The sequence below is a fragment of the Vespa velutina genome, chromosome 3, assembly GCF_912470025.1.
Source record: "Vespa velutina chromosome 3, iVesVel2.1, whole genome shotgun sequence".
NCBI lineage: Eukaryota > Metazoa > Arthropoda > Insecta > Hymenoptera > Vespidae > Vespa > Vespa velutina.
The window spans coordinates 652,965-674,381 of NC_062190.1; the positions used below are offsets into that span (position 1 = coordinate 652,965).

Sequence of the window (21,417 nt, forward strand, 5' to 3'; positions counted from 1 at the left end):
TTCTTGCTATTATACAGGTTTCATGGACAAAAGACCATAATATAACTTATTAGAGTGCCGTCAATCATTTCAAAAACAAATTTTAATGATGATGACAATGGATAATCTTGATCACAGAGAAAATATGACGGATCAATTGTAATTATAAATATTTAAAATAAAGTTCTGTTGTTCCATATATAATTCAATAATACATATGATGTTTATATATATATATATATTCTTTTTCTTCTTTCTTTCTCTATTTTCTCACATTTTTCCTTTGTTAATCTTTTGTTGTATCCTTCGAATCGTTTTGAATGGTTGACAGAAAGATTTAAAAGCAGCATGGCATTCGGTTCATTCTAAGATGTCGACTTTTTTTTTCATTCATTCCAACATTTGAAGTCCGTTAAAGTTTCACAAAGGATACACAGATTAAATTTCCTTTTGGAAAGTGGCTCTTGTACATGGTGTCCTTCAAATTTTTCTTTCCTTGAAAAAAGAACAAAAGGCGGACAAAGAATTCTTGATTTCTGTCTATCTCAAAGAAACTGATTTACGTGCAGTATGCCATGTTTTTCATATGCATAGAATGCAATTTTTTTATGAATCGAATTACACCGTAGTATTCACTTTAACTCGTACGGTCAAAATCTTTTGTATTTGAGTTTTTAATTTCTTTTTTTTTTTTTTCTATTTGTCTCTATAGCCGATTTCGCGATATGATTGTTATGAAATATCAGACAATCACGGTTGTTGAAACGAAGGTGGAAGATAATTCTTGATATCGATTCTGAAAGTGTCGAGCAATTTGGACAAGATTCTCTGGAATCATGATTTTCCGAGTGACACCGGGACAAGGCACCTATAAAGTGTACGAGCTACACGCTACGAGATATCGAATATAGGGAGAACTTGGCAACATCTGCAGAAACACAGGGACTGACAGGTCTTGGCCATTTAAAATGAAATTTAATACCTGCGAGGTTATCTCTCTCTCTCTCTCTCTCTCTCTCTATTCCCTTCTTGCCTATCTTCTCTCTCTTTCTCTTTCGCTTTCACGTTCTCGTTCTTTCACGTTTCCTCGTTTCTCTTTTTTCGTTATACATACGCTATCTTATAAAGAGGAGACTTATACTTGCCGAATGTTTTATGCATTTTTGTCGGTAAACCTGAAGAATTTATTTATAGAGACGGTCTTACGTAGCCTATTTTCTCTCGCCAATCGAAGAATGGTTCTGTTTCTATTCAATGAGGATAAATCCTTAAGAAAAAGGACAATAAAATAAATAATCGAATCTTTTCATTGATTATATAGATATATATTGATTTCTTAAACATAAACGGGAGATCGTAGTTATATATGTATATGAGATAGAATGGTAAAAGAATGCATCTTTGGGACGTTGAGTAATAGAACTTAATAATTTACGTTAGAATCACGAGAGTTATCTCGTCGTTAGCGGGGAAGTGCGAGTGTAATTCATAGTAGTTGTAAAAGCTGAGCTTTAACGAGCCACCAACTACTCTGCCATTGTCGTCGCTCGTTAAATTTACCACCATAATGATGTGTTTAGTATTCGGTAAAACATCTGACACTTTAGAGACTGTTTCATGATCTTTCTCTCTATATTTATTTCTATTTCTTTCTCTCTCTCTCTCTCTCTCTCTCTCTCCCTCTCTCCCTCTCTCTCTTTCTCATTCTTCGATTAGAATGAAAACGTTCAATCTCTTGCAAATAACTATCTTAAACTTTTATTTATTCAAATCGATAATGTTAATAATTTTAATCCTAATCGTACACACCTCAAAATAATTTCAAGTTGTGCACTTAGGCTGTGCTACATCTACAGGCACTTTGAACAATTCTCATTTATATAGAATGAATAATTTTAACTTGAAAAAAAAATACTATATATTCTTTGAAGCATTGGCAATAATAATCAGCAAACGTATTTCTAATTTTATCGTTATAAGAAAAAATTCATGAATCTTACAATGCGTAAATTATTTTAATTGATTGTCATAATTGATCCTGAGGTTGTTCTACACTGAACAGGTACTACTACTGGAGGTTAATTATAATGCAAGTATTTACTTTAATTTCTTTTTTTTTTTTTTTTTTTTTTTAATCGCAATGCTTTAATTTCTTTATCCCCCTTTAATCTCTATTGTTTCGGAATATATATGTAAATTAAATAATTTTATTTCATTCTCGTAGTTGTTTTATTTCGTATTTTACTATCAAATTCCATACGAAAAAGTCTGGTAATTATAAGATTTCGAGTAAAATTCATGAATCTTTCCTGATGGTGGGTGGAACATTACGAGCGGTTAGAATTTCGACGAGTCGGCAGTATCCCATAGAGGAGTCTGTCAAGGTGTAAAGAGAAGAGTAAAGGACGAAGGCTGTAGAGGGAATTGCGAAGGGAGGGCCAGGGAAGGGCCAAGCATCAGCCACGAAACGTTGAGAATGAGATAGGACGAGAGGATTGGAGATGGTAGTGAGGAAGAATGAACAACGAACGAACGGCGTTATAACAAGGGCTAGTTAGCGACAGTGCCGTATTACCCTCGTACAGTTCTACGTTTGCACAATGGCGACAAATTTCACGCGCTATATCATCCGTCTCCATGGTTTCTCTCTCTTTCTCTATCTCTCACTCACTCTCTCTCTCTCTCGGTCTCACTCTCACTCTCATTTTCCCCATCAGGTTTCTCTATCACCCTCTTCGACCGCAGGGAAAGACGAGAGGTACTATGAGAAAAGGAAGGAAGATGTTGCAAAAGGGTGGATAGGGTGGTGGGTGGCTTTTCCTGCCTTCGGGTGCCCATAAAGCCGTAATAACTGCTAATTCGCGGGGTTTGTTTTGCACGCCCTCGAATTCTCCTCCTCCTCCTTCTCCTCCACTTCCTTCTCCTTTTCCTTCTTGTTTCTTCTCTCAACATGTATTCTACGCGTAAAGATTTTGAAAATGATTCGTTATCACTCGAAAGAATAATAATAATAATAATAATAATAATAATAATAATCGTTTCTTTTCACTAAGATAAATATTTCAATCGATCGATCGATCGATGTCTATTTCAGATACGACAAATTTCAAAGTTATTCTCGAAAACGTCATGTTGAAAGTTCGAAATTTATAGAAATTGATCGATCGAACGAGAACGAGCTCAACGAGTTTATGTAAATGTATTTGAAAATACATGCATATATACGTACACACGTGCAAAGGAACAAACTGAATTTGCGACTTCGATCGTCATCCCGGCGTCTAACGTCAATTGCTTCCTAGCTCGAAGTTTCTATTCCCTCGTCCGATATAATACTGTTTTCCACGTTAACTTAGAACATTTGATTCAAGGAAATTACGTTGTCGTTGGCCGGTGGACTTTTAAAGGATTTCAAATCTTTTTCAAAAGGTGCACGATCACGTAGGGATGAAAAAAGAGTGGATATAAAAAAGAGGAAAGAAAGAGAAAGAAGTACATTTAACATTAAAAAGATAGATGAAGGGAGTATGCAAGAACGAGAGAGAGAGAGAGAGAGAGAGAGAGAGAGAGAGAAAGAGAGAAGGAAAAAGAGAGAGGAGTGAAATGCGACGAGGAATAGAAGAGGATGAGAGTCATGGAAAAGTATTGTATGATGGGGGGTGGATGAGAGCGAGAGAAAGAGGGACTGAGAGTAGGCGCCGTTGCATTTTGCCCCGATCGTCTCTTCCACCAGCACCACCACCACCACCACCCGCCAGATTCTCGAGCAGGTGGGTAATGCATTTTGTATTCAATGAGGCGAGAGGTGCCCTTCGTGCCAATGGCAGCGCCTCCAACCTCCGGAGAGTCCGACGGAGCCGTCTCTCGTCTCTCATCTACATCTACGGCAACGTTCTTATACTATTCCTACCTATACAAACGCGAGATCATATATACAACTATATGACATGTATATAGAAAACATGGATGTACATCATGGCTATGGGACTGAGTTTGTTGCCGATTCGCATCGACGCCTAGTAATAACGTTTATTGAAGTGTAAATGCGCCTCTCTGAATTTCCAATGCGTCTACTACGAGAAATCTTCTCCCCATCTAACATTCTGTCCCTCTCTCTCTAGCTTACTATCGCAGATCCTTCTTCTTCCCTTCGCTGTGTCGTCTAAGCCGCGTATATACGTCGACCTGTCTTCTTCTTGAATTATACTATATCTGGTATGCATATAGATACGAATTTTTGAGGAGAACGCAACAGGCCGAAGTTGCAAGTACGATACATTTCGATGCCACTGATTATGAGATAACTTTCTTTCATTCTTTTTTTCTTCCTTTCTTTCTTTTTCTCTTTTTTGCTCTCTTTCTCTTTTCCTCTCTCTCTCTCTCTCTCTCTCTCTCTCTCTCTCTCTCTCACTTTTTCTTTTGTCTCTCATATCTCTCGCCACTCTTCTTTTATCTTGCTTCGCTTTTATTTTCTTACATCTGCCGTCTTTACATGCTTTTCTCTTTTCTTCAATGGATTTTATTTTACGTTATCATCTTTGCTTCGAGACGAGATCTTGAAAAGTAAGTAGACGAGGATGTGATACGTCGAAGGACACGAGTATCTAAAGAAAAAGATATTTTTTCGTTTTCGTACAGAAGAATAAGTAAATGTATTCCCTATGTTTATTTTCCATCTTAATTTTCGATCGATGCGCTTCTTTTTCTGTTTTCTCTTTTTTCCTTGTTTCCTTTTCTCTCTTTTTTTTTTTTTTGTCATTTTATTCATAAAAGAATATAGAATTCAAAAATAGTTCACGTCATTTTACTCCATAGATGATATCGCGAAAAGTGACTACCTCGTACGGATTATTCGAAGAATCTGGATTGCACTTCCTTGCACGAAGAAGACTACCAATGTTGTATTTGTAGTTACATTATATATGTATATGTACTAAAATAAGAGAAACATGGGAACATATGGAATTCCGTGTGTACAAAGAGAGAGAAATTTTCGCGTGTTGCGTGGAAGCAACCGAACCTCATTATCGGTCGTTCCTTATCCCCTTCCCCCACCCACAGCCCACTTCCAACCCTCTCAAAACTGGCTGGTAGAGTAAGGTGACATTTGGTATTCGAGTAGAAACAAGAAGTTTTAATACCTTATCTAGCTCTGGGGTTAATAACGCCGTTGTCGAGCGATAAATCAAGAGACGATGCGACGGTGAGAGGAAGAGAAACAGCGCCTGAAAGAGTGGGAAACAGAAATGGAGGGGGAAAGAGTGAGAGAGAGAGAGAGAGGGAGAGAGAGAAAGAGGGAGAGAGCGAGAGAACGTGTACTTTACGCAGGTATGTATCTTGTTAGGGGTAGGAAGGAGAGAGGAAGGGTGAGTAGAAGAGAATGAGGAAGAAAGAGAGAGAGAGAGAGAGAGAGAGGGAAAGCGGAAGGTAGAGTTTGTAATCTACGTTCTCGTGAGTCCAAAGGGCGAGGTCCACGGCATCCCGACAATTATCACCCTCTTCGACCTTCCTTCGTTACTTAGCTTGGCCCTTTAAACCCGTTGCACCCTTTCAAGAATCTTTGTGATCGTGCCCTCGTGGGTGACGTATCCTTACGACGCCGCGTGCCGGAATACTCCCTGATACTGTTTCGAGACAATAGCCATTGTGCACATTTTGCACTGTAAATTATGCGACCGTATCTGTCGTGTATAAGTGAGTATACGTTTGTGTTAAAACAACGGAAAGAGGGGTTCCAGGATTCTTATAAATATCTGGCGAAATTGTTTGTTGATACTCTTAATTGTGGAATTGTTTTAACATTGTTTTTTCGTAAAATGTGTTAGGTCATTTTTCTTTCTTTTTTCTTTTTTTTTTTGTTTTTTTTTTTGGAACGACGATTCAAAACGATTTCGATCTTAATCATAATAAATAAGATATTAAGTAAATTAGCAGGTTAATTACATTAGTAATCAAATCAATATATAAAAATCATGAGTATAAAAAAAGAAATAAAAAATGAAAAAAACTTGTGCACTTTACGAGTAATCCATGATCGTAGAAATGACCATGAAAATGTTACGCGTGTTTAACCACGTTGCAATGAACGGGGTAACAACGGTGGTGCGTGTGAAAGATCGTACGTAGGTAGAGAGGCTTACCTTTGAAACAACACCAAGGATATCTCGAAAGTCCCACTAGTGCATTTAGAATAACTTACGGCGTCATGAGATTACACGTCTGTAGCATAAACCCTCCTCCGTTTCTATACTGCAGAACCTTCTTCGGCGTGCCTGTGCCATTAATTAAGAGCTTCTAAGGGCTGGAAAGGGTGCAATCTTCCATACTGAGAGACAGTGGCCCCAACGTGCACGTTTCGTACCATCCTTGAAAAAAGTAGAAATTATCTTGAAAATAAATTCGTCCTTTCTTTAAAAATCATTGAATTTATAATAATTTTACGTTTGATCATTATAATACATTGTACATTAAGAATAAATATATCAATTATATGTTTTTAATTTTTCTAACAAATTTTTTGTTTCTCTGATAATTATAATTATTGTAGATTAAACAATGAAAAAGAACAAGAAATTATTTATCTAAGATATAATACTCTTCAAAGGAATGGTATGTTATCATCCCTATAGTGCACATTTCCTGGCTCTTTAATGTATATTATTAATTCAAGCACCGGTGCTATCAGAATAATTCATGTGGGAAAGACAAACACGGCCTATGAATTTAATTATTCTCTCATAAAGGTAAGAATCAGATTAGAAATTACATACTCTTTCACAGTGATAATTATAGTAACATATACAAGGTAATCAGTCTCTGCAAAGAGCTATGAATATCGCTTTAAATTCAATTATAATCATTTATACGATAATTGAGACATACAAACAATTATTTGAGATATTTTGTATCAAAAAAAAAAAAAAAAAAAAAGAAAAAAGGAATAGTATACGTCTTTATAAAATTATCAAGTCAAAAAGGAAATCTCTTTTTCTTTTTTTTTTTTTTTTTTTTTTTAAGAATACCAAAGAATCATTAGGGAAAAAAAAATAAAAAAAAACCGGTGTATCAACAATGGGGTCAGCGCATTTGAGCGAAAGAGAAGAAAAAAAAAAATCTGTTCGTGTTCATATAGTCGCCGTGAAGTCAGACACCGAAGCATCCCCTGCAGGCCCGTGGACCCGGCGTCAGAACCCTTCAGCATTCAGCACACTCGATCACACAACAGTTACCAAAGGAACTCATTTGAGCGGCTGAATGGATAGAAAGGAAGTCAATCTTGGTGAGCGGAGATAAGGCGGCCCCTTACTCTCGCTAGCTCCACCTTCCACCACTCTCCCTCTCTCTCTCTCTCTCTCTTTCTCCATTCCTCGACCTTCTCTTTTTTATCAGGAACGTTACCGCTTAGCGAACGGTCCTCTCCTCTCGAAAGAGAGTCTGCCTTTTTCATAGAGACGGCGGCACCCGACGACGACGACGACGACGACGACGACGACGACGACGACGACGACGACGCATCGACTTCGAAGTATTTTCCCTTCTACGATTTTCTTTTCCTATTTCTTCATACACTCTCTTCCTTCGATCTTTCACTTTCAATCGTGAATGGTTTACAAGTATTTCGCGCAAAACAGTCTTTTCTTTTCTTCTTCTTCTTCTTCTTTTTTTTTTTTTGTTTCTTTTATCGATCCTTCCTATATTCTCTTGTTAAAGTGAAGCTTTACGTATCAACGCCACGGACGGATTTAAATATAAGGGTAAAATATTAAAACGTATTTTCCTCTTAATCCCTTAGAATAAATCTTTTCGAGTCCTTTTTTTCCTCATACGCAGCTACTTAAACTAACGCACCCTCTTCTTCCGTACGGAGCGTTCGAAAAGGTCGATCCTTATTACGGCGTACTCGCTTTCACGATCAATCCTCTTTCTTAGGTCTATAAGCCTTTGGAGGGTGTAAGAAGTGTCGTCATAAATAAATTACGAAAAAAGTATGGGTTTTTTTTTTTTTCTTATTTTTTTTTTCTCTTTCTTTTTCTTTTCTTTTTTTTTCTTCCTTTTCTAGGAATCGCGGACCTATCGTACATGTTTATTAGTTCACGGCGACTCGGCATGGCTAAGGGCGTAACGTAATTACATGTAAATAAATGTATGGGTCTGGATAGTTGTCGGCTTGCTTGGTAGACTGGGTTTTGGTGGGAGAAGGAGAGAAGGAAAAGAAAGAGGAAGGAGTGAAGAGGATAGGAAACAAGGATAGGCGTAGAGATAGGTACTTGGAAACACTTTGGCTCGCATCTAAACTCTCTCTCTCTCTCTCTCTCTCTCTCTCTCCCTCTCTCTTTCTCTCTCTCTCTCTTTCACCTTCTTCCTCTTCTTATCCCATCCTTTTTCTTTTTCCATCGTCTTCTACTCTTCTTCTCCTTCTCCCACTGTACTCCTTCTTCGAAACGTGAACGTGGACGCTTCCGCTCGCCTCGAGACGGTATAATTTTCGCGAGCACGTCGCGGCACGGCGCGAAGTTTTTCTTTAATATATTCTTACATGCGCTCGCAGATTAGATTAAAACAGCGAATGCATAAACCTCCGTTCTAGCGGTCTCCCCTTCTCTCGTGTTCTCTCTCTCTCTCTCTCTGTTTTTGCCAACGCCTATTTCTTTTCTTCTATCCCTTCAAACCATTTTCGCGCTCGCTTTTCTCGGCATTGGTACGAAAAACGACGAACAAAGTCGTACTTATATGATTTATTTAAGTATCTCCGAAACAAAGAGGGGAAAAGAGAAAGAGAGAAAAAGAAAGAGAGAGAGAGAGAGAGACAGAGAGAGAGAGAGAGAGAGAAGACTCAAAGTGGTTGGAATGAGAAGGAAATTGGGATGGTTGGTCTAGAGAGAGATAGAGAAACGATTGGTAGGTGGATGAAATGGTCGAGAAAAAGGGAAAATAAAAGATTATACTCTATGGTCGGTTATGGTAATACGAAGTCAAGAAGGAGAAAAAGGGAGGATAGAGAAGAATTAAAAGCACCGAATCTTATTAGCATGACTATATATACATTTCAGCAATGGTAATTTGTTTCTCTCTCTCTCTCTCTCTCTCTCTCTCTCTCTCTCTTGTTTTTTCTTTTTTTCTTTTTTTCTTTACACTGCACGAATCGTTTCAAATAACTTTTTCTTAAATCTTACGATATTGCTAATAACTCCGTATAAATTCTCCTTTTGTCATAGGGAACGTCTTAATTATCTCAATACTAATGAGAGAGAACATTTTAAATGGCAAATCACAAGTAAGACTCATTAATGGTTACAAAGAGTAAACCAATGATTTAAAGCTAAGCAGTGGCGAAAGCGAGAGAAGATCGTCCGTAGAGATGTTGTGGTTAGCTGGTCTCTTTTGTAAAGCGCATGTATACAGAAGCCGCCGTCGCGGTTACGCGGTAGCTGCGATTACACGATCCTCTCTCTCTCTCTCTCTCTCTCCCTCTCTCTCTCTCTCTCTCTCTCTCTCTCTCTTTCTTCTCTATCCTCCATCGTTGAACTCGAGAAAGCCAGAAATATCCTATTTGTTGCTCAGGAGTCGAGAGTCCGGAGGACCTCGCGGACATGTACGCGTGGTGAAATTATGCGCTCGTTTACTTTCGCGCCTCGGGTATCATGCAAACAGTTACCACCAAGCCGCAAGCCGCAAGACCGGCCCGGTAAAATTACATTTCCAATTCATGAAATGTCAGTTATATGACCAGGGGTGCTATGACTGGCTAGGTACGGTACTGCACTACTGCACAAGCTCTTTCGTTGCTATCGAAAAGAGCACACGTGGCTTGCTTCTAGTCCCTTTCTCTCTCTCTCTCTCTCTCTCTTTCTCTCTCTGTCTCTCTGTCTCTCTCTCTCTCTCTCTCTCTCTTGTTTCTCCTCCTTCTCTACTCTTTCTCTACCCAATGTTTCTGCCCTTAACACTCTCTTCCGCTCTTTCCACACATCACTGACACCTCTTTACTCACGTGTGTAACAAAAGCATTACGTGGAGGGCTCCAATGGCAGTCCAATTTTAGGTAGCCATCCGTTGTACTGAAACTTTCGAAATTGTACCAGATCTACCATGTTATTATACAGTCTAATAGAGAAATTGCTATTTAGAATGAATATTAATTTCACAATAATAACGCTGTCTCGTTAATCTATTCTTCCGTAATACGCGATAGTTATCTTTATATATTCGTCCAGAGTATATTTGTAGGAATTTAAAATAGACTTTCGAGGGATCTACATTGCGCTCATGATCTTGATATTTTATATATATGTATATATATATATATTTATATAATATACAATATAGGTATATAAGAAACAAGAAGGGATCAAAAGAAGAAAGTTTGTCTATATCCCATTTTCTGAAATAAATTCGAAGGCTTCTATCTATGGGGATCTTGATATTTACAAATGTCGATGACTATCGATAGCAATATCAATAACTTTACTAGAATCGAACGGCAGTAAGTTACACAAGCAATTTGTGGACCCTCCGAAGTTAGAATCGAATATTCGACTCTCGATATCGGTCACATTATTTAACCCGATGGCGAAGAAGAAAGCGATTGAAAATATTCTACTGGCATCGATAAAGGATCGCATCGTAATCAACATTCGAGCGATAAGATTATCGAAACTCGAAACATATGGTCCTTCGTTTGTAGGGATGAATAAGTAAAGGTTAAAGATAAGAAAGCATTTTATCGAATGTTCCTTCTACTTTTCTCGAGTTATTTGGTTCAATCATTTTAATCGAAAAATCGTAAAAGAATACGAAGTAATTAGCATAATATTTGATATTCGTTAAGTATATATAGTTTTAGATATATTATTTCTATTTCGATTATTTCCTTATTAAGTTCTTATCAAGCTTAGAAATAATACACTGTAATGACAGAAAGTCGACCATTTGGTTGCTTACAATCCGTTATAATCTGCAGGACAAACAAACCCTTAGAATGTCCGATGAGCACGTCCAACAAACGTCAAGTTAAGTTTATATCCAACTCAACAAGCCGTCTTTTCCTTCGTTTTAGAGCACTTTGCTGTTACCATCATTTCCCATTTCCAGTATAATCATCTTTCCGCTTAATTATAACTTTGCTTAATTGCCTTTTGGTAAAATATTCTCCAAAATAGATCCGGAGGCAAAAGAGTTATATAGAAAGGACCAATGGTTTGTTAGGAGCTCTTGATTATTCGAGATTGATTAGAAACCAGAGAGACTTTTGACGAACGTATTAGAACAGACAATAAATATTCTTATGCATTTAATTGATCCTCGATTAGTATCGTAAAGTATATATTACTAAATACAGGGGTTTACCTCGTGATTTTTATTGCTAACAAAAAATTCAAGTATAACGATAGAGAAAAAAAGAGAGAGAGAGAGAGAGAGAGAGAGAGAGAGAGAGAGAGAAAAGGAAAAAGGAAGAGAAAGGAAGAAGCAACTAAAGGGCAGGAATGAAAGGAGAGAAAATCGTTGGAAGAGTATTTTTCGTGGAGAATAAGGTGAAGGAGAATAAATTTAGTGTCTCGTTGGGAATCTGCGTAAGCGTACGTTTTCGCGTCGCTTTATAAAATCGGAAGGAAGGTGAAGGTACGACAGTAGAAACGGTATCTACCGTTATGTTACCTGCTATGCATTTGTGTTTTAGTCTCATGGATATACAGATACATTGATGCAAGGCTTCGTAACGTTTTTTTACGGTGATTTACAGAGGCGTTGTCCTCCTGGCGGCTGGATGGTCGTCCTGGGTCCATCGAAGCTACGCTGAGCTCTTCGACGCCGGGACAGCTTTACGCCGGTATAGACGTGCTGGGGAAAATCGTCGTGTTTTCCCCGTGGGCTCACTCTCCCCCTCGTATAAACGAAGGTTTGGAGAGCGTGCCTCCCCTAATTTATGGCCGAGAGACAAGGGAAAAAGAAACACATTGGAAGAAGTAAAAGGGATGAGAAGAAGAGAAAAAGACAAAAAGTAAGATAGAAAGAGATAGGTAGCTCATTCAGTAAACTATAAAAATGAGAACGATGAACACCCACGCTTTTGTTTCCTTCCTTTTTCATTTAATTCCAAAAGAGTAAAAAGTATAATGACTAATCAGTAAGACAATTTAGCATTTCTTATTAAGATTTCCTCTACTCTTTTTCAAATAATACTCAACTAATGGTTTCAATTATGTTATAAAATTCTTTGATATGTCATTAGAGCATACGTTTTGATAAATCTTTAGGGATTGTGAAACGACGATTAATCTGAATGATTCGACAACAGACGAAACAAGTAACGGAGATAGATTATTCATCGAAAATCGATTTGATTTACGTATGAATTTTTCGTGATTGAGCATTAATGTTACGAGATCAAAATGTAACGAGCCGTAGAATTTTTCGAGAAGTGCGAGTCCTAATTTTTTTATAAGACAAAAAAAGGATTATCTTCGTTATAAATATATTATCAAAGAAAATCATGTAAGCTTAAAAGTGGAAGATTTATTTTCACATTATCATTCATAAAATTCTTATTGATTGAAAAAGTAATACTTTTTTTATAAAAATTTTTTTTTTTTATGTGGTCGGATTTGCACTGAAAAATATTAGAAAATAGAGATCCAGTGTCCGAAATAAAATAGCGATGAGAAATAAGTAAAAATAAAAGAAGAACGGTAGACTGGCGCTTTAATGCAGAATCAACGCAATATTTTTCAATAAGGAACCCTTAAGAAGACGCATTAACGGCCCACCCCGAATTGTATATATCACGACGGTAATGACGCGCTCCACGGCAGTAGTTCGGCAGCATAACGGACCCCGGAAGCTTGGGGATGAGTTTGGCGGTAGAACTTACTTGCCAAGTCGAGCAAACCTTATAAATGCCATCGTGGAACTATAAACCTATGATGCACGAGCACCCTGAACCAGCTTGAAAGCTCGACTCCAGCCGTGTCCTCCCTCATTCCTTCTCTCTCCCTGTTTATCTCACTTCCTCTCTCTCTTTCTCTCTCTCTCTCTCTCTCTCTCTCTCTCTCTTTCTCTTTCTCTCTTTCGGTTCTTACACCGGCTGATTCCAGACTTTCACAGTTCGTTTCTCTACTGTTTGGTTTCTATAGAGACAGGGAGAAAGAGAGAAAGGAAAAAGAGAAAGAAAAACTGGCAGATGCGTCGTAACGAGCCGTAGAATCTTTCGCGAAATGCGAGGTACCGATTTTCCTATAAGAAAAAACCCTTATTAACGACGATATTCCTACGAACAGTTTATTAGTATGCCTTGGTAATAACAAAGATAAGAGGTAAAAAGAAGGTAATAAAATAAATCGAAAGAGTAAGAATATCTTTAATTTATTATCCTCCCTTTCGAAGTTCAGATTTTAACCATTATCTTTGCTTCACCATGAAACGAATGAGAGACAGAGAAAGAGAGGGAGAGAGAGAGAGAGAGAGAGAGAGATGGAAGGTTTTGGATTCGAATGAAAGGTTAGAATTCGAGAAGAAATCTTAAATGATGAGTCTGGTCTATCCAAATGGTAGATCCGTTCATAAGAAATACCAAGTGGAAGTAATTAGCGGTACTACCTGATTATCAAACGAATACGACTTTTTCTTTCCTGTCTAGACGAATTATTTCAATTAGACGAGAAAAAGGAAAGAAAAAGAAATGAAAAAAGATATAAAGAATTATTCATAGCAAAAGATATTCTCCATTTATCTTGTCGATTTTGTATGTTGATCTGGCGCATGAAGAGAGAGAGAGAGAGAGAGAGAGATCTAATCACAATTTACTTAAAAAGAAAAAAAAAAGAGAATTGTGTGATAAAATAATTCAATAATAAAATATAAGATATAAGAAATATATAAAATATTATAATAAAAGTATAATAATAAAAGTAAAAATAAAATATATAATAATATATAATAATAAAAATATAAAATATAAGAAAATACGATGTCGATCCAATTTACGATTAATGTAATATTTTACAACCATAGGACGTAGAAAATAATGTAGAAATAAAACGATAGGTTGCTTCTTTCTTTCTTCTTTCTAGAATAAAAAAAAAAAAGAAAAAAGAAAAAAGAAAAAAAAACTCTTGAATAAAGGTATAGTTCATGTGAATGAATATATGAGAAATTTTTCAAAGAACGTGTTATAAGATCCAATAAAGTCGTTACATGGTACAACGGTGTGTGGAATGGACGAGATGGTGCATGGCATTGTTCGAGATTGAAAGAAAGACAGTCAATAAAAAGATATCAAAGAGTAAAGAATCAGAACAATTACGTACAACTACGAAGAGTTAAAGATTCTAAGCTTAAAGAAAAAAAAATGATAAAAGCGTATCATCCGATTATTTTCCATAATTAAATTAACAATCTTAAATTATATTACCTTTTAATTATGCCTGTGAGTTGTAGGACATTTCTGATCAACTTTGAACTCAATTAAAATAATTTGCATACTGCATGATTCATGAATTTTTATTATAACGATAGAATTGAAAATGCGTTTTCATATTTATTGATTATTATTGTCCGAGACTTGAAAGAATATATAATATTTTTTGGAATCAAAATTATTCGTTCTGTATGAATGAGAGTTGTTCAAAATGCTTGGAATATAACATACACCCAAGTGCACAACTTGAAATTATTTTGTGATGTGTACAATTTGGATTTAAATCATATTCCTTTCAATCAATTATTATCATATTCCTACATATCGAAAATTATTTTTTTTCAACACGTGTATATTACGAGATATAAAAAAAAAATTTTTTAAGTGTTTCTTTTCCTTCTCCCTCGGTCTCTCTCTCTTTTTTTTTATCGTTCGCATTTACCAATACATGGTCAGAAGAACTTGCTTGTCAACGACCCACACAAAGATGGTCGAAAAAAAAACCATCGCTCGTAACGATTTTCGACGAATAGAGATAGATGGTAACGGCGAAGCTACGTTCTCGATCGGTCGAATCGAAATAAAAATATCCATGGGACGTGAAAGTCGATCGTTCAGCATCGTTTCGGGGTCCAGACAACTACATACTCGTGTGTAACGAGACAAACGTGGTTGTACGTCCGTAGCTCTACGTGCCTGCAGTAGGCGACGTGGTTACCGCTTTGACAGTTCGCACAGTTCGAAATCCAATAAAAACCTAATTGAATCTGTGACGCCGCCTGACTTCACTAATGAAATTTCAAAGTACCAATTTCACGTTACACCGTTCTGGCCTACCTGTCCGTAGAGCGAGAGGTGGAGAAGTTGAAAAAGAGAGAGAGAGAGAGAGAGGGAATGGGAGACGGGATGAGGGGGTAGGAAACACTCACTGCTAAAGTAGAAATACTGGATGGTATCGTTTAAACTCCCTAAATTGAAATAAAATGAGTTTTGCAACTTAAACTGTCCTATTGCCTTTTGATTGTAATTTTCGTCTGATTTGCACTTCGTTTGTCCGTTAAGTACAACTCCAACGTTTTATATGTAATTTGAAATACTTATAATTGCGCATTACGTGTATGTTACGATTCAAATGATAATATCCTAAATTTATGAAACGTTATCGCGTTTAAGTATTAGGTGTTTTAACGGCTTAATTTGTGAGACACAATAGGGTCCTTTTAAATTGCAGAAAACTCGTGGTACACGTTTCTCTTGGAAACAGTGAAACGACGTAACTTTTCTAAAAGTTTCAGAGAATCTTGTGTTAGGAGGCTCACGATACAGCGGTCTGCAACCATATTTCATCTTGCACGCGTTCTACCCGCGTGTCTTGTTTTCCACCATCGAAGGGATGGTGGGATAAAAGAAGTAAAAGTTGAGAAGAGGATGAGGACGATGACAACGAGAACGTCTGGCCATTCCATTCGTATCGCGAGCACGTGCTGGCCGAGGTTAATTTCAAGAAACGAATGTCACTTCTTAAAACTCTTGGCCGTAGGTTGAAAGAACTTTTTTCCGGCGTAATTGCGCTTTATCTTATGCGAGACCGCATAATTTCGTCCTTGCGAGGACTAAAATTATTCTAACTATGAGAAAAAAAAAAATGGATCGGCATACCCGTTGTTTCGTATGAGTTTCGTGTGTTTTACGGAACGCCCGCACTTCTTGCTTGTATATCTCTAACTTTTTCTCTATTTCTTTTTTCCTTTCTTCTTTTTGTTTTTTTTTTTTTTTTGTTGTTGCGAGAATAAAAAATTCTCTATCTCAGTGATGGAACGTCCCGAGGGAGAGCTCAACGATGAATCCTTGCGCACTAGTTTCGCTCTTCTCTCTCTCTCTCTCTCTCTCTCTCTCTCTCTCTCTCTCCCACTATCTCTCTATCTCTCTATCTCTCTATTTCTTTTGAATACTTTGAAACATCCGTAGAAAAACATTTTCAAGAAGTTGTAATCTTATTTAAAAAAAATATCCTAATTATTCTAGTAATTATATGACTAACATAATTTACATCTTTAATCTTGAAATAAACACGTGAATTAAAAGAAAACTGTTGGAAAAATATATCGAGAGTAAAACGATTATGATACTCATGTTATTTTTGAAATAGTCCTATCTCGACGAATTGGTATCGATATCCTATACTTAAGTTAACGATGTCGACTTCAATAACCATTCGCCCGCTTTTCTCTTTATACGTCCATTTAGAATCCCATCGACACGTTCGTTATCTCTGGTAAGACGAAAATTTTCGCACGAACGATCGCTGATATTACCCGGATTATACTAAACGAATTCGTGCTAGCCGAAACTGCGTGTTCTATACTGTTCCTTTTCTCTCTCTCTCTCTCTCTCTCTCTCTGTCTCTCTCTCCTTCCCTCTCACGTCTTGTTTCCTTTTTCTATGACGTTGTAAAACCACGTTCTCTCTTCGTCTTCTCCATCTTTACTCTCTTTCCCTCCATCTCACTTTAATTCTCCGTTCACGTAGCGCTATATTCTTGTCTCTTTTACCCCATTGTCGTAAACACGACGTTCCCGTGGGATATCAGGCTTCGCCGTAATTGTATTAAAACCAGAGTCGAGTAGCCGGAAAGTTGTGAGTTGCTGGGAAGCCAAAACGTTTCCTCCTCTGCCGGATGATGAATGAATCCCGTGACCGAGCTCTCTACGGTCAAGGTCGAAGGTCTTCCTAATTCTTAACTAGGGATGAAACTATGAAATGAGATTTTGATAAGAGATATTCATCGTTGTACCTTATTATGAAATATACAAATACGTAGAAAAAATTATTTAAAACATTTCAATGTCAATTCAAACGTATAGAATTGATATAAAATTGTTATTAGATAATAATAATAATTATATAAATATGATAGTTAATTACATAAAATTGTATAAACTCATAGTTTCTCTTTGTAATTCGATTAAACAGTTTTAATAACAGGACTCACAGTATGATTATTTGGAGTTAAAGACAAAGGCGTTGGGGATGAGAACGATGTATAATAGCCTCTGATGTCCGAGGGAATGCGTAGGATGTCAAATTGCATCCTCTCAACATTCGTGGATCATCTAAATCACCGGTAAATGAAATTAATTTATCCCAGCCAATCTGTCGCTTCGCCGTTACACTCCTCGGTTCCGGGAGCGTATATATGCGTACGCGATGCGTGCGACAGACAATATATTTGCTGGTACGTTCCCCCACGGAGAGAGGAATCACGTGACACTGTAATCCAACACCATTCGGGAGTTCATTCGGTCGGTCGACTAGATAAAGAGCTCACATCATTTTCTACGACTTTTCAATTCGATCACACACCACCGCCATACTTTCGAGAATTGAACACATACGTTGCTTCTGGCTTTGCGATATTACTTTCGTAAAAACATGGCGTCGTTTTTAAAAAGACATAGGAAAGATTATTTTTCTATTGTATATTTCTCTAATACGTAAAAACGTACAATAGAAATATAAAATATGAGAAATTGTTGAAAATTTTGTAAAATGAATATTAATATTTTTTATGTTTAAACGAACGATATTTAAACCTTCTTATAATGAATAAAAGAAAGTGTTACATTTTTAGATCTTAATTTTATTTTTAATCGTGACATTTAGAAATTAGTTATGTCATCTATGCAATTACCATCGTGAAAAACTTTTATGCTTGACGATCTGTAAAAGAAATGAAATTTTTCATTTTGTTTCAAATGTACAGACCCGCGGGATTTGGAGAAACAAATGTTTTAAATAATTTTCTTCTTAAACGAGAAAAAGCATTACGAATGAAACGATGCGAAAGGCATTTATGCGACTGCCGACAGACTGGTGATCAAATAACAACTTCTTTACTTCTTTATGAACGCGCAATCTAACGACATTAAATTGTTCTTATATTTTTAGTATTTCTTGTATATCCATTCTCATAATAATATTTTAATTTGTGTTATAAAAATGGTGGTTTATTCTTACATACAAATAATCATACATAAAAGTGTTGCATGAATTATGACGTTTAATAAATGTATACGTGTGCGAGGTGTTTTTAATTAAAAGTAACAAATTTTCTGAGTTAAATTAAAATCGTTTATAACACAGAATTTATCTATCATAGTGTGAGAAGTCTCATGAAAAAGTTGTAAACTAAGAACGAGAGATTGGTCGAAGACTTTTTGATCGAATACTATTTCATTAAAAACATTAAAAATATTACGAAATTAATTAAATTATTATTTTTATCGAATTCTATTCTATTTCTTTATTTTTTTCTTACATTTTTCTACGCACATGTCTATATATCCTATATCATCTTAGTTAACAGATTTTCGATCGGATATTATGTGCAAAAATTAATATGTTCCATACGTTTACTTAAAATCATTATTAAAATAATAAAAGAATAATAACAATTAACACAATTTTATATTATAATAATGACATAAGTTTCAATGTATTTGCGTTGTACAAACATAATTGTACTAATTAAAAATTTCTTTAATATTATTATAAAAAAAGAAATAAATTAACAGTACACTGAGTTTTTACGGATATCGCATACATTGACAAATCCATGAAAGTCTTGCATGCCTTGATTTCAGTTTCTGAATACGATAAGTGCACTACTTACTACTGACGGGCATAAACAGTGAGTTAAATGAGAGCACAGTGGGTGTTGCTACCTTCGAAAGATTTAAAAATAAAGTTCTATCTAGGATATGTAAAATCGTCCGCTTCTTTATTCTTTCTACGTTGATTAATATTGCAATAACAACATGCGCATTATTCAGAGGATTATCCCTTTCGCTTTCCGGAGAACGTCGACGAACGCGTGAGCGTCCTCTTTTCCTTTCCCTATTTATCTTCCTTCTTTCTTCTATTTTCATCCACTAAACGATAATCCTCCCATGAAATAGTTATTAGGAGTGACGTAAGAATGATACACGTAGATAGGTATAAAACGTAGACAAGAAATTTTATATATATATATATATATATATATATATATATATATATATATATAAATATTTATAACGAAAAAAGAAAAAAAAAGAGAAAAAACAAACGAAAAAGTTAATCGCGCTGAACAATTTCATTTATGAAACAATGAATAGAATATATAGAAAAATCATAGATCGAATTAAAACATTTGAATTTGATCTCTTGAACAAAATTTATTTTTCTAAATGCAAGGAAAGAGAAAGGGATATCGATGAGCTGAAGTTGAAAGAGAAAGAGGGAAGAAATAAAAACAAGCGGCTCGAACGCCAATTCCGCTTGATTAAAGCGCGGCCGAGCGTTCAGGGGTGCAAAATTGGCTATTCGCGTTGGATCACGGACCGGCGTGGGTATTTTGGAAAAATACAAGGAAAAAAAAAAACGGCTCGACGTTTGCTTATAAACATGCAAATCGTGGGCGGCAGAGCGAAATTTTCATTACGCGTCTCACTCGGTAGCTACCACCAGCGCATTTTCCTTTCTCTCACCCTCTCTCTTTCTATCTATTCGTTTCTCTCCCTCTTTCTTATTCCCTTCTCTCTCTCTCTCTCTCTCTCTCTCTCTCTCTTTTCTCTCTATCTTTTTCACTTTCCGTGGCTCGTCGGTGCTCTCTCACGTGAGAAATTCATCGATGGTTATCGTTCGTTCGCTGGCTTTTTCTTAAAGCTTTTGCTATATTCTTCTCTACCTTGAACTTGAATTATTTGAAAGAAGATAACGTTAATAATAAGAAAAAAAGTTAGAAGCACTTTTAAATAAATATAATTTTCGAATTAATGTCTCTCGTAATGAGATATTTAATAAGAGAATTATTCAGGAACTATGAGTTTAAATGAATTGTAGAAATACGAATATAAGCGCCAAAGTATAATAGATGTTTGAATAATGTAGAAGAACCAGCAAAGAAGCAAATTCGTATAATTCGTATTATTGACATACTGTCAACTTATTTTTCTTTATGCAAAAAGGCAATACTATACCATATTTCAACATTGAAATGTTTCTATTAAAAATTCTGTTGTTTTGAATATTATCAGACAATTTATTTAATATTACAAACAATACGCCTTCACTCTTTACAAAAGTTTTTAATAAAATTTTGTTAAAATCGATTTGATTAATTTTTATCATTAAAATGTTTGTAATATATTTTAGAAGTTTCCAGGCTTTCTCTCTCTCTCTCTCTCTCTCTGTCTCTCTCTCTTTCTCAGTTGGAAATTTTCAATTTTTCTGCTATGATAAATGAACTTCGTATAAAATTTCGTTAGATTTGTTTCGATCGATTGTTCTCTTATAGAAAAAATCTATATGAAATACGCGCAAACATAAATTTCGAATATATCATTATTCAGAAGCAGAACTTCAAACAGAAATTAGAAAATTTCGTTTCTTTCAAAGGTTATTTTAGTTTACATACATTTTTTGCGATCGCGTTTGCATGAAAAACATTCAGCTATCGTGTATAAAAATGAAGAACGTGCGTAAAAAAATCAGATGTTATGACTCTTTTTCCCTTTTTGCCAGGAAATCTAATTAATGAGAAACAATGAATGATAGGTACTGACAAACCACTTGTTTTAATTACGAGCCTACGCAATGACGATTGCTCGCACCGTGTATGAGAGGATAGAAGGTCTTCATTTGGAATATTTGATGGTAAAAAGCACTTTTTTTCTAGGTACTCATAATCGGCAGTGATACTACTGCTATTGCTGCTGCTACTGCTGCTACTAGTACCATAACGCCGTTGCAACGGCAACCGGTTATACGTACGCGCACGGTCCGTCGTAATCGTTTCTCCGACGTATTGCCTCCACTTCGGCGGTTTCGAGGTAAACATCGACCTACGGGGATTTAATGGCCGTCATTTACATCGGCGCTCGAGAGCTGAGTAATTAAAGCCATCCAAAGCCGTTTTATACCGGCGCGCTCTATTCGATAGTGGCACGATGGTCTCAAACAAGAAGTGTTTGGGTTTATAGACGGAT

At 36.2% G+C, this 21,417-nt stretch overlaps 2 long non-coding RNA genes across 3 annotated transcripts in view; both read left to right on the top strand.

Moving 5' to 3' along the window:
- LOC124947828 overlaps positions 1 to 21,417 on the top strand; it is a 54,634-nt gene that overhangs the window by 895 nt on the left and 32,322 nt on the right. The gene's annotated exons all lie outside the window — the stretch shown is intronic.
- LOC124947829 lies at positions 696 to 13,580 on the top strand. 2 transcript variants are annotated; one of them, XR_007100513.1, is made up of 4 exons: positions 696 to 931; positions 11,717 to 11,974; positions 12,231 to 12,468; positions 12,598 to 13,580. It is a non-coding gene; the product is annotated as an uncharacterized LOC124947829 (long non-coding RNA). The 2 variants fall into 2 exon arrangements; XR_007100514.1 differs by lacking the exon at positions 696 to 931 and adding an exon at positions 7,122 to 7,258.